General features: G+C 47.2%; 1 protein-coding gene and 1 long non-coding RNA gene across 2 annotated transcripts in view; one reads left to right on the top strand and one right to left on the bottom strand.

The window, feature by feature from the left end:
* Positions 1–12,073, top strand: part of CA5B (carbonic anhydrase 5B) — a 124,537-nt gene that overhangs the window by 28,185 nt on the left and 84,279 nt on the right. The gene's annotated exons all lie outside the window — the stretch shown is intronic.
* Positions 3,703–12,005, bottom strand: LOC309856205. Its single transcript, XR_014307094.1, has 4 exons — positions 11,913–12,005; positions 10,935–11,139; positions 8,107–8,247; positions 3,703–3,825 (listed from the first exon to the last, which is right to left on the bottom strand). It is a non-coding gene; the product is annotated as an uncharacterized lncRNA (long non-coding RNA).

Below are 12,073 nucleotides of genomic sequence, written 5' to 3'. Positions count from 1 at the left end.
TGTTAACATTTGGGGCCGGGTAATTCTTTCCTGGTCCTTGGGTGCTGTCCTCTGCATCGTAGGGTTTTTAGCACAACCCCTGGCCTCTATCTTCTAGGGGCGGGCAGCGCACCCACATTGTGAAAATACAAAAATATTTCCGAACATTGCCATATATTCCAGAAGGAGGTGGGGGGGAGGTAGGGGGGGAGGGGGAAACGGGTGGGAGGGGGTGGGGGTGTGAGAGGGTGGTAGGGGATGAAGGAGTGGGGGGGTACTTGGGGAAAAAAAAAAGCCCACACTGGTGGAAAAACTGAGGGACAGTGACCACTGATGGCAGAAACACTCAAGCTTCGTCTTTTTAAAAGTAAGCTACTTGGGGCGCCTCGGTGGTTCAGTGGGTTAAAGCCTCTGCCTTCAGCTCAGGTCATGATCCCAGAGTCCTGGGATCGAGCCCCACATCGGGCTCTCTGCTCAGCAGGGAGCCTGCTTCCTCCTCTCTCTGCCTGCTGCTCTGCCTACTTGTGATCTCCGTCTGTCAAATAAATAAAATCTTTTTTAAAAAAATAAGCTACGTGTTGGCAAAACTGAAAATGCTAAATACTGGGAAGTGGTGGGAAAGATGCTGAGAACTGGGGCGCCAGGCAGCGCTGAGTGCGAATGTGTAGCAACGCTTGGAAGTGCTGCCCAGAGCGGAGCGTGACCATGAGAAACTCTCCTACACGGTGTGTACACACCCCTGCCACACACACATACGCCCCACACCACACACATACCCCCCATGTACACACACACATACACACACATCACACACACACCCCCACACACATACCCCGTCACACAAAACCACCCCCCCACATACACCACACCCCCCTAAACAAACCCACACACACATACACCACACAGCACACACATACTGTCCCACACACATAACACATGCACCATATCCACACACACCACATACACACTCCCACACACATCCCCTACGCACACCACATATACCACACACCCACCATACACACACCCTCCCACACACATACACTCACAGACACCAACCACATACCCATCACAGACACCCACACACACACCACACACACACCCTACACACCACACATACCCACAAAACATACACCCACAACACACACCCCCACAACACACATACCCCAAACACACACACACACCACCCATACCACACACACACCCTCACATATAACACACATCCCCACCCACACACACCATACACACCCCCACACACCCACCACCTACACCCACACACACACCAGCACTAACACCACATGCACACACACCACATATAACCGCACACACACCCCACCCAAATACCACACACATACTCCCATACACACTCCCTACACACATCAAACACACTACACACAACCACACACCCCCACCGACATATACACCACACACTCCCACGCACATCCCCTACACACACCACATACCCCACATACCCACCATACACACACAACACACATCCCCACCCACATACACACTATACGCACCCCACACACACCACACTCACACACACGACACATAACCCCCCACACCCCACCCACACACCACATACACTACACACACCCACATGCACAACACACATTCCCACACACATACTCACCCCACACACCCACCATACACAAACCTCACACCCACACGCACCCCCACTAACACACCACACATACACCACACACCACAACCCCCCCCCACACACACACAGCAGAAGGGATGTTCTTCCCAGCACTCCGTCAGAACAGAGAAGCCGAACAACCTAAATGCTCACTCACAGGGGACGACTAACGTAAACATACTATGCGCTAGCGAGGAAATTCTGTTCCACAAACCGAAGGAAGGACATAGCCCCAGGATTCTCCGCTCTTGGGCTACTGGGCCACGCGGTTCTCTGCATCGTGGGATGCTTAGTGGCACCCCTGGCCCCCGTCGCCCAGACAGCAGCAGGACCACCTCCAGCAGTGACAGTCACACGCATCTCCAGACACTGTCAAATATGCCCAGGGGGACCGACATCACCCCCAGTGGGAAAGGACTGAACTAGGGCTCCGTGGTTGTGACGACAGGTTACATCTCAAAACGAATCTGCTGAATGAAAAAGCCGGGGACTGGTAGAGTATGTGTGGCTCACGCCGTTTACAGAATTTAAACAAATGCAAAGTAACGTTGCTGGGAAAATGGGGAAGCCAGGAACTGCATTAAGAGGTCTTCTGGACACTTTCCCTGCCTCGTTCCTTCCATCGAAAGCCTCTTTAAATAGTGTTCAAACATGAATTTCACAGCATCCACCTTTAGAGAGTCCGAGAATAAACAAAGTCTCTTCTCTGGTGCAGCCTGCATTCTAATGGGGCGCAGACAGAAGAAACAAGGAAACGGACACACTAGCAGGTGCAGAGAAGCTCCATAAGGAAAAATAAAGAAGGAATAGGGACACGTATGAGTCCACCAACACAACCGGGACCCTACGGCCTTTCCCGTGTCCGCATCCCCATGGAACTACAGCATCCTTTACTATGAATGCAAGTTCTTTACCTGGGGTTTCCGTTGGGGCAATGCCTACTTTCACGTAGCACCTCAGCGAAGAGATTGAAAATGTTCTATCTACCTAGACGTGAAGATTACTAGAAGATGCAAACTGTTACTGAAAATATTAAAGTCAACATTTTCAATGCTGACAGTTACTGTTAGATACAAAATGTCTTGGACTGAACCGCTAGAAGTCAAGTTCGTGTTTTGAGGTTTACTCCCTGCCATTTGCTGGACTTGAGACGAGGCATTTCACTCTACAGCAGTTGCTAGAACGGGCGTGAGATCTTAGTGTGTCCACGAGGGTACCTGTATATAGAGGTCAGTCCGATGGAATTATCAGAATTCACTAGAATAATCATTTCGTCCAACTCTTTTACAAAGTACTAATATTTATACATATTCAAACGGCTACTCAAGCAAAGCCCTGAAAAGGTAAAAATGTCCACTCCGTTTCCTCAAGTGTAGAAAGCCCTGGTTTTACACTAATCCTCTGCGATTTGGCTCTACTGCCATTTCTCCTCAATGGCGCCAGACAGGGCCAACTGCATCCGAGGGGAGGTAAGAATCAGGCTCTTGTTTCTGGAAATCAAAGGACTAAAGAGGAGCCGGGCTGCTGTTTTACAAGCACAAGACCATTAATCCCCTTACTGTGGACAACACAGCACGTTGTTCCTTTTCAGATCACAAGACTTATTCCTGAATAATTAGGCACAGGACGAAATCCATTCCGTGCCCTACACCATGAGATTCAGAAAGAAAAGGCCATGCCCGAGTCAGACTTCTCCCTCTCGTGCTAAAAGTTGACAAATTACCCTAAAAGCCAACACTGGACGAACTCGGCAGGTGCATTTCCCAACTTGCTTGGGAAGTAGACTCGAGTGTCACCTTCGGTTACATTTCCCTAGAAACTACTTTCAACATTTACACATTTGTCTGAAACTAGTTTACAAAATCTGGCCTAAACCTTACCGTAACAACTTCAAAACCCCTAGCTGCCATCTTCGAATTCACAAGAGATCTTCACATAACCTGACCTCATGAAACCAGAACTTTCTGTCCTTGCCATTTGCCCATACCTCTTCCATTCTGCTTTTAAGAAAACCTGGGGTGGGGGGGGGGGGTTCCTAGGTGTATCAGTCAGTTAAGCGACCATCTTTTGATTTCAGTTCATGGCATGATCTCAAGGTCACAATACGGAGCCGCACGTCGGGCACCTCGCTTGGCCCAGAGTCGGCTGGAGATTTTATTCTCCTCCTCCTCCTGCCCCTCGTCACGCTTGCTCTGTCTCTCTCTCTGAAATAGATAAATTAGTCTTAAAAACAAACAATAAGGAACATCCAGGAAGTAGGAAGCAAATCACTTGACAGCAGGCTTCCAGTAAGGTCTTGGAAAGCTTTTGTCCCTCCCGTTCCTGCGCTGTCCTATCACGTCCCCCAGGCCCCACTTCCTCTGCGGCCGCTGCGCCCAGGGAGACCCGGCTTTACCCACCGTCCCGGTGTCAGGGCCGGGCCCGCAGGCGGCTGCGCCACGAGTTACCCCGATCTGTGCTGGCAGCCGCAGCCACAAAGGCGCACGGGCTGCCTCTGCACAGAGAGGCTCTGTCCTCACACGCTTGCCTCGGGCGGCTCTGTCAGCTCTTTCTCCGTCGGTCCTTGACAGCGTCTCGGTCGAACCATGCAGCTTTCCCGTCCCTTCTGCTTATGAAAGAGCTCGGGGTGGTGGCATCCAAACTCGGATCCAAACCGTCTTCCCGCCTCGGACACAGCCGCTCTCCGTCCCGTGCCCCACTGCCCTCCTGTCCCCGTGGCCCCCCAGCCCCACCGTCTCCCCAAGTGTCCCTCACCCACGTCATTCTCACTCCTGTAGGGACGTTAGTGAGGACGGAGAGGGCTGGGAGCATCTACCGAAGGGAACAGCAGGGCTCTTGTCCCTTCGCCGGGGCCCTCTGTGGACGCCCCAGGCTGCTCCGCCGTCCGAGGTCCTCCCCTCTGCTGTGGTGGGCGCCCTCAGCTTCCCCACTCAGGGCGCCTCGGGGGCCCCCGCTGCGCTCTGGCCAGCGTCCTCCAGCCCACCCCGTGCTCGGCCTCCGGCGGGCCCGGCCAGCCTCACCGGCCTGCTCTCCTGGCCCCGCAGGCAGGGAGTCCTCCCGGCTCCCTCAGGCAGCCTCCGCTGGCTCCCCGGGATACAGCGGGGGGCAGCCTCTGGCAGAGCCGTCCTGTCGCCCGCTCCTGGAGCCTGGGACAGCCTTCCCCCTTCGGACTTCTCCAGCCACAAGGCAGGCCCCGTGTCTGCTCCCCCGCACACCCTCAGGGACGGGGCCCCCGGCGTGCATGGCGAGGGAGTGACATGCTGGTGTCTCATCTACAGACAGCGCCAGGCTCTGAGCAGTTCGAGGCCTGCCTTGAGGCGGACGGGCCCGAGCAAAAGTGTCACTCAGAGCACATAATCGCTCGTGGGGCGCGGGCAGCAACTCATCGGGGCGGGCCCAGCTGTCGGCACCCGTCCAGGCCGCACCTGCCTGAGCGCTGGCACCCGCTCCCGCCCGGCCCTGTCCTCCGGGGAAGGGACAGGAGATGCCACAGCCCTCTCTGCCTGGCCACACCCCTGCCTATCCGGCCCTCTGGCTTTCTCTCCCACTGCCTGCTGGCTGAGGGGGACTGGACCCGTCCCGCTGCCTGTCGGTCCTGTGTGCACGTAGCCAGGACCCATCTCTCCAGCAGGAACACCCTCTTGCGTTGTCAGTCGAGGTTGCAGCGGAATAAGGCTCTGCCAGCCACGGGTCGCCAAGTACGCAAAAGCGTCCTCAGGAGCTCCTGAGCTTGCGTCACTGGAGGCCGTCGGGCTCGATGGAAGAGGCGGTGGTGAGGACTGGGTAAAGGCCTACGGCAGCTAGAGCTTCCGTTCTTCTGATCTGATCTGATTATCCTCAGTGCATGACCTTTTACATTTTCCATTCTGTCCGTCCCAGTAACTTCTAGTTTTCTGCAACATTCATAAAATAAGCCACGAGGAGAAAGAAGGAAACAGTGATGTTCCAGATGGGATCCCTGCAGCCATCCCGGAGACCGCTACTTGCCTCCGGGCCAGTCCGCCAGGGCTGCTCTAACAAACGCCCCAGACCCGGCGGCTTAAACAACGGAGATTTATTGTCTCTCGGTCCGGAGGCTGCAAGCCCAGGATCGGGGTGCTCAGGGTCCGTTTCTTCTAAGGCTCCTTTTTTTGGCTTGTGGATGGTTGTCCTCTCCTGTCCTACCCGGGCTCCGTCTGTGCACACCTGCGTCCCCATCTCTTCTTCTAAGGACGCCATTCCTACTGGACCAAAGCCCACCTCTATGACCTCGTCGTACATTCATCACCTCTTCAAGGACCCTATCTCCTAATACAATCCCATTCTGAGCTACTAGGGCTGCGGACTCGATCATAAGCATTTTGAGGGGATGCAGCTCTTCCCGGAGCCGCTACCCCCAGCATTTATTTTGTCCCGCCCTGGCACCAGAAGGCCTTTGTAGGGCAGAAGAGTTAAAACCTGAGCCGGCTGCCAAGCCACTGGCATCTTCTGTCCACCCACCCGCCGGAGAGGCGGCCTCTCTGCAAAGTTTTTCTCAATGCTGTCTTGCAATCTGGGGGGCCCTTTCCCATGGGGAAGCCCGTTCATGTAAGGATGCAGCCTTCTTCCTGGCCGCGCGTGGAGAACGGGATCAGCAAGTGAATTGCATTTTAAACACCCCATGATTCATGAGGCGGCCGTCATCACTCCGCCCCCGACAGCAGTATTGCTGGCACTCATACTTTCTGGCAGCAAGACCATCCCTTCCCTCCATGGAGGGCATCCTGCCAGAAAGCCAAGTTTTCCTGGAACACTTTTCCCCTGGAAGGCTGCTGCTTGCTAATCCAACTTCAGCTTAAAGAGCATCCCTTTGGAGAGGCCTTCCCCTGACTGCTCAACATGAAGTCCCCACCCGCCCTGCAGTTGTCAAGGTGGTGCATTCCTTCCCTTTTAACACACATTCACCACCTAGGTCTCCACTGGTCCACAGACATCATGAAGAGCATTTCCTAAGGACATTCACAATAGTCCCCCCATGTTGCCCATTTGGGGTTTCGGAAATTTTATGCACCACAGGCCTCCCAAGTGTTGTCATCTCTGTCACTCGCGATGTACAGTTGGTTGCTACTTTTTCATGCCACTTTACACAAGTAAAGGTGTGAGTACGTAGACAGTAGTGACCCCACGGGATGATTGGGGGGTTGCTTTAGCCTATGGCTATTTCCATCAGTACCTCCCATGGGATTCTCTGTCTATATATGAAGTTAAGGAGAAGGGAGCCCCTCGTGGCCTCCCCACCCATCCATAGACACAACCTGAAGCCACCAGTGAGATATTCTCATTGATGGAAAAGCAGAGGGAAATGTGTTCTGTGCCACAAATGACACACAAATGTGTCCTATGCCAAAATAGTCTAATAGCTATTTTGCTCCAGTATCTATATATTCATTTTAAAAATTTATTTTCTAATAACATTATGCTTTCTTTAATATCAGGCCCTTCCCTATAGTTATCCTAAGCTTGAATTAATTATTCCAAACACCTTACTTCATGCTCCAATCAAAAGATATAGGGTGTCAGAATGGATTAAAAAAAACCCAAACAAACCAAGACCCATGTATACATTGCCTCTAAGAGACTCATTTTAGACCTAAAGATACCTGCAGATTGAATATGCAAGAATGGAAAAACCTTTATCACACAAAACAGACATGAAAGCTGGAGTAACAATACTTAGAGAAGTGGATTTTAAAACGAAGACTGTAGCAAGAGATGAGGAAGGGTGCTATATCACAACAAAGGGGACTATCCAACAAGGAAATCCAACAGTTGTTAATATTTATACACCCAACATGGGAACACCCAAATATAAAACAATTAATAACATGAGAGACTATGGACTCTGAAAAACAACCTGAGGGTTTTGAAGGGGCGGGGGGTGGGAGGTTGGGGGAACCAGGTAGTGGGTCTTAGGGAGGGCATGGATTGCATGGAGTACTGGGTGTGGTGCAAAAACAATACTGTTACACTGAAAAGAAATAAAAAATTAAAAAAAAAAACAGAAAAAACAATAACAAATGTAAAGAAACTCAATAATAATAATACAATAATAACAGGGGACTTTAACACCCCACTTACCTCAATGGACAGGCCATCTAAGCAGAAAATCAATAAGGAAACAATGGCCTTAAATGATCCACTGGTCCAGATGTACTTAACAGATATATTCGTAACATTTCCTTTTAAAGCAGCAGAATACACATTGTATTCAAGTGTACATTGGACATTCCCCAGAACAGATCACATACTAGGTCACACATCAGGCCTTTACAAGTACAAAAAGACTGATCATACCATGTGTATTTTCTGACCAGAACACTATGAAACTTGAAGTCAACCACAAGAAAGCATTTGGAAAGACCTCAAATACATGGAGGTTAAAAACATTCTACTAAAGAATGAATGGGTCAACCAGGAAATTAAAATTAATTAAAATTTAAATTTAAGTAGGGATAGAGGGAACATACCTTAACATCATAAAGGCCACATATGAAAGACCCACAGCCAATATCATCCTCAGTGGGAAAAACAGAGCTTTTCCTCCATGGTCAAGAAGAAGATATGGATGTCCGCTCTCACCACTGTTACTTAACATAGTACTGGAAGACCTGGCCTCAGCATCAGACAGCAAAAAGAAATAAAAGGCAAATCAGCAAGGAAGAAGTCAAACTTTCACTATTTGCAGATGACATGATATTCAATATAGAAAACCCAAAAGACTCCCAAAAGAAAATTGCAAAAGTGATCCACAAATTCAGTAAAGTCGCAGGATACAAAATCAATGTACAGAAATCTGCATTTCTATACACCAATAATGAAGCAGCAGAAAGAGAAATCAGGGAATCAATCCCACTTACAACTTTACCAAAAACCATAAGATATCTAGGAATAAACCTAACCAAAGAGGTAAAAAGATATGTACTCTGAAAGCTATAGAACACTGATGAAAGAAATGGAAGAGGACATAAAGAAATGGAAAAACATCCCATGATCATGGATTGGAAGAACAAATATTGTTCAACTCTCTATGCTACCCAAAGCAATCGACACATTTAATGCAATCCCCATCAAAATACTGCCAGCATTTTTCACAGAGTTATAACAAACAACCGTAAAATTTGTGTGGAACTAGAAAACTCCTGTATAGCCAAAGCATCTTGAAAAAGAAAAGCAAAGCTGGAGGCATCACAATTCCAAAGCTGTCGTGAACAAGATGGTATGGTACTGGCACAAAAACAAGACACACAGATCAATGGAACAGAACAGACAACCCAGAAATGGACCTACAAGAATATGGTCAACTAATCTTCAACAAAGCAGGGAAGACGATCCAATGGAAAAAGACAGTCTCTTCAACAAATGGTGTTGGGAAAGCTGGACAGCAACAAGCAAAGGTAAGAAACTGGACCATTTTCTTATACCATAACCAAAAATAAACTCAAAATGAGGTGCACCTGCGTTACTCAGTCAGTTGGTCGTTCAACTCTTGATTTTGGCTCTGGTCATGATCTCGGGGTCGTGGAATGGGTCACAGCATCAGGTTCCATGCTCAGCACGGAGTCTGCTTGAGGTTCTCTCTTTCCCTCTCCCTCTGCTCCATCCCCTGCTTATGCTCTCTCTAAATACATACATGCATATATACATAAAATCTTTTTTAAAAAGTAAATAAAAATGAATGAAACACCTAAATGTGAGACGAGAAACCAAAACACTAGAGCAGAACCAAGCAGTAACCTCTTTGATATTGGCCCTAGCAACTTCTTGCTAGGTTTGTCTCCTGAGGCACGGCAAAAGCAAAAATGAACTATTGTGACTTCCAACAAGACAAAAAACCTCTGTACAGCAAAGGAAATAATCAACAAAACTGAAAGGCAACCTCCAGAGTGAGAGAAAATATTTGCAAATGACACATCTGGTAAAGCGTTACTATCCAAAATCTATAAAGAACTTATAAAACTCAACACCCAACGAACAAGTAATCTATTTTTAAAAAATGGGCAGCAGAGGTGAATAGGCATTTTTCTAAAGAAGACATACAAGTGGCCAACACACACATGAAAAGATGCTCAACATCACTCATCATCAGGGAAATACAAGTCAATGTAGATTTCACATACAATGAGATTTCACCTCACACCGGTCAGAATGGCTATATCAACAACAGAGGAAACAACAGGTGTTGGTGAAGATGCATAGAAAGGGGGAGCCCTTACGCACTGTTGGTGGGAATGCAAACTGGTGCAGCCACTGTGGGAAACAGTATGAAGAGTCCTCCAAAAAGTTAAAAATAGAACTATCCTACTATCCAGCAATTGCACTACTGTTTACCCAATGAATACAAAAGTACTGATTTGAAGGGATACATGTGCATCAATATTTCTAGCATCATTATTAACAATAGCCAAATTATGGAAAAATCCCATATGTACATCAGCTGATGAATGGATAAAGAAGATGTGGTATATATAGACAATGGAATATTACTTAGCCATAAAAAGGGTTGAAATCTTGGCATTTGCTATGATATGAGTGGAGCTAACATGTATATGCTAAGCGAAATAAGAGAAGACAAGGATCATATGATTTCACTCATACGTGGAATTTAAGAAACAAAACAGATGAACATATGAAAAAAAACCAAAACAGTGGGGCAAACTAGAAAACAGACTCTTAACGATAGAAACCAAATATGGTTAGCAGAGGGGAGATGGGGGGGAGGGTGGGTTAAATTGTTGATGGGGATTAAGGAGGATACTCGTGACGAGCACCTGCTATTATATGTAGGTTATGAATCACTAAATTCTGCACCTGAAACTAATATTACACTGTATGTTAACTAACTGGAATTTAAATAAAAACTTGAAAAATACTATCCCAAAGAGTTCAGTCTGATGTTTTATTAAAGTAATAATGGATTGAAACACAAATCGTTAACAAAATGGCTTTGCTTAAAGTATGTAATCCATAGTATAGGCTAGAAATCCAAACTGATGAACAAATACATACAACTAGTAGGTGTCTCTTCATCTGTGAAGCCACAAATAAAACCTAAAGACTCAGTCCGATTTCACAATTTTTATTGAGCATCTGCTATATGTCAAATATTTGCATAGCAGGCAGCTAAGCTGCTATGAACATTCTTGCCCATGTATTTTCCGTATGTTTTCTTTTTCTTGGGTATTTACCCAGGAGTGAAATTCCTGGTCATAGAGTATACGTATGTTTAGCTACAGTAACTCTTTCCTTATCCTCTCTGGTATTGAACCCTTTGATTCCTTTTGTGCACGGAGCATACCTCTTTGAAAGGTTTTGAATGCTGTAGTGGCTGTAGGCTTCATCCACTGCATGGGCTTTCAATCCTTTAACATTTACCCAAGATGGGTGGTTCCATTGGCAAGATGTGTAATCTAGAACTAAGTGCATCCTGTTCTGATCGAATAGCTTGAGGCTTTGTTTTGTGACCAGAACTCAACCCCATGCATCACCAGCCAGCTCACACTCTTGAATTTAAGAGAAGCAATGAAAAGACAGGATATCAGATCAAATTATCCCCAACATCTGAAAGACAACATAAAATCATGCTCCAAGGACAGCTGGCTAGCACCTTCCATTTCCATGCACGGCACTGAGTTTATCGTTCTCGTCTGTGAGCAGGCCTCTCACCACATCCTCAGCATGGTTATCAAGCCTTTCGTGTGTAAATACTGTCTGTGTTGATTCCTGATCAAAGCTGGTCTTGCCTTTTACCTTTGTAGACTTGAAATCCTTAAGCTGGTCTGATACTATGCTCACTTTAAAACCATTTTCTTGCATAGAGGATGGTTTTGGTCAGTCCTAATGTCTGGTACTTTTATGAAATCAGTGTTAATGATAAAGACCAATGCTATCTAATGGAAGTTTCTGCGATAATGGAACCATTCTAAGTCTGTGCTGTCTAGCAAGGCAGACAGTAGACAGAGGTCGCTATTGAACCCCTGAAAAGAGCAGCATGCAATGAGAAATTGTGTCAAACCATGCTGAGTGCTTATAGTTAATGTCACTTCAATAACCAGAAAACAGAACTATAAATATTCAGGCCAAAACCCTCTGGAAAGCTTAACATCAATCATCAGAGGTGTTCTAATAGTTGTTTTCCAAACTCATAAAACAAGGGCTCAACTTTCAAGCCATGACACTTCCACAAGTTTAGAAAGTTACCGAGTTCTTTGCGTCCATGGCTTGCCAATCAGAAGACTGAAAATGAAACCTAATTTCAAGTTTCAAGGTGACATACCTGTTCCACAGTGTTCAACTTGAACAGGTAGTTTCCAGGAGAAAGAAGCCATAACGTTCTTTCAGAGTGGAAAATAAAAGGCAAACAGAGAAAGGGGGGAAAAAAAGAAAGAAAGGAAGAAAGAAAGAGAGAAAGAAAGAAAGAAAGAAAGAAAGAAAGAA

Source organism: Mustela nivalis (assembly GCF_964662115.1).
Source record: "Mustela nivalis genome assembly, chromosome: X".
NCBI classification, from domain to species: Eukaryota; Metazoa; Chordata; class Mammalia; order Carnivora; family Mustelidae; genus Mustela; species Mustela nivalis.
The sequence above is the reverse complement of the archived record's forward strand: the minus strand, read 5'-3'. Positions and strand labels throughout refer to the sequence as shown.